Genomic DNA, 2,597 nt, shown 5'->3' with positions numbered 1-2,597 from the left:
AAGGTACCTAAGATTATTTCCTAACCTTAGATTAACCTTTATAAGATCTGGATCTAGATGCTTAATTAGGTACTTAGACTTAGACTTTATAATAGACAAGTTAGATAGGATCTCTATCCTAGGAAATATGTTTAAGTTATATAATGCCCTAATTTTATAGATAAGTAAGAAGCAGAAATATATAGTAACTTCTATAATAGAAGCTAAGTTTATAGTAATAAATGCATATGCAAAATAATTACAGTTCCTTTTAGCATTACTTAGAGAAATAGGTTAAACTAAGCTTATTAGATTATCTGCTTTTTAACTAATAATTAAAGCAGGAAAGGACATAGCTAAATAGCTTAGGCTAGTTTAACTCTTTAGGGATAACTAAGCCTGCCTTACCCTTATAAAGGATGCACATATTTATAAAAGGTTAAAGTATATTAATATTATATATAACTTTATAAGAAGACTTTAGTAGCAAAAGAAGATCTATATAAAATACCTTCTAATAAAAGAAATAGTTGCAGATAGCCTAACTAAACCTCTTACTAGTCTAAACTTCTAGATATATATAAATTATCTTAGCATATAATAAGCATTCTAAAATTTAGCAAAAGCATATAATTAAGGATGTCCGAACAGACATACTCGATTATATAATACTAAGTTAAGGAATTGTACTAAGATAGTAGCTAAGATGGAATTATACTACTAGGCTATAGAACTACCTTTCTACACTTAATAGAATCTTAAAAGATCTAGGGAAATGTATATAGTCTATTCTATCCTAAGTAGGAGTGTTAGAAAGTGCAGTTATAGAATAGCTATATATCTAACATAATAGAGAGCTAAGTAGCTATAAGGTTATATAACTCTATATAGGGTAAAATCTCTTCTTAGGAGATAGAGACACATCTCTAGATAAAAAAAAACAAAATCAACACATTAGTTCCTACTTTTAAGTACTGCCTGTCGGAGACAGTAAGCTAGTTAAAGATTAAGATACTCTTTTACTCTACCCCTAAAAATCTGCGAACCTCCGACTAATATTTAACAGGAACAGGTATTTCCTACTATATATAGACGCTAAGACCCGCTATAGATAGGTGTTTCTTCTTAGACTAAAGAGTAATAGCCCTAAGATTACTAGAATCTTTATCTAGAGAGTGCAAAATGCATATAGAAAAATCCCTAAGCTTATGTTTATAGATAGGGGTAGTGAATTTATTAACAACCTTACTACTAAGATAGCTAAGGCTACTAGACTTAGGTAGGATGTATTAGTACTATACACACCTAAGCAGAATAGTGTTGCTAAATCCTCTAACAAGGTTGTCCTTACTAAAGGCAGGGCAATAGTTATTAATACTAGAGCCCCCTAGGACATATAGAGCTATGCACTAAAATACTTAGTGTACATTACAAACCGGCTTATAAATCTTAGCACTAAAAACATCCCTATTCTTTACCTTTAGCAAGATCTTAATGTCTCTTAGGAAACCTCCCTAGATCTGTCCTATATAAGAAGATTTAGCTACAAAGCCTATATCTATAATAATAACCGCTAGATCTTAGCAAAGTTTGCCCTAAGGGCTAAAATCTTTTAGTTTGTAGGATTTTAAGAGCATTTATCTACAAACTACCTCCTCTAGCGCCCTATACTTAACTATAGGGGAGCATAGAAGCACTAGGTTATTTTTATACCGCATATAACTTTTAATAAGGACTAGGTATATGCAGACATAGTTAGAAGTTATTATACCCCTAAGTCTTAGGGGGAGCCTTTCTATATAAGCCCTATAGGTTCTATAACTCTACCTACTAGGCTAGAAGCCTATATAGTACCCGTTACTAAGCTAGAAGCTTAGGCAACTAACCCTAAGCTAGAAGCTTAGGCAGTGTTTAAGCTAGAAGCTTATACTCCGGCTACTAGGTAAGAAGCCTAGGCACAGCCTATCCCTAAGTATTACCCTTAGGTAATTATCCTAGAAACTAAGCATTAATCTTAGGATCTACCCTTAGTAATATCCTAGGAGCAAGAAGCTCCTTAAGGACAATAGCCTACTAAGCTATCTCCTATAGAGATCCGGGGGAGATTATAGTCCTAGAGCTCTTCTAGTAGCAGCCCTAAGGATTAGGGGGAGTTCCTCTAAGGCTCTCCCTAGAATAGTGCCTCTACTAAGGAAGATGTTAATATGCTTATAGAGCTATTTATGCTACCTTAGACAACTAGTAAAAGAAAGAGGGACCTATTACCCCCTATAGCCTCTTAAATACGATTAGGAAGGTCTATAGTTAGGCATAACTACAAAAAGCTATATACTAGGGGAGCAGTTATTACTAAGCCCTAGTCTATATTAGAGGTATTATAATACCTAGAGTAGAGAAAGGTAATATCTAAGGAAGTTAAATCCCTAGAATCCACTAGCATAATCGAGTAGAAAAGAATTAGTAACCTACTTAAGGGAAGAATTCCCCTTAAAGCAAAATAGGTGTATAAGCTAAAGAAGCTTGCTAACGGTACTATTAAGAAGTATAAAGCTAGATAGACTACTAAAGGATACTCCTAGAAGATAGGAGTTAACTATATTTAAACCTTTATACTAACC

This window comes from Ramularia collo-cygni, assembly GCF_900074925.1.
Source record: "Ramularia collo-cygni strain URUG2 genome assembly, contig: RCC_scaffold17, whole genome shotgun sequence".
Taxonomy (NCBI): Eukaryota; Fungi; Ascomycota; class Dothideomycetes; order Mycosphaerellales; family Mycosphaerellaceae; genus Ramularia; species Ramularia collo-cygni.
This window is presented reverse-complemented; position numbering follows the sequence as displayed.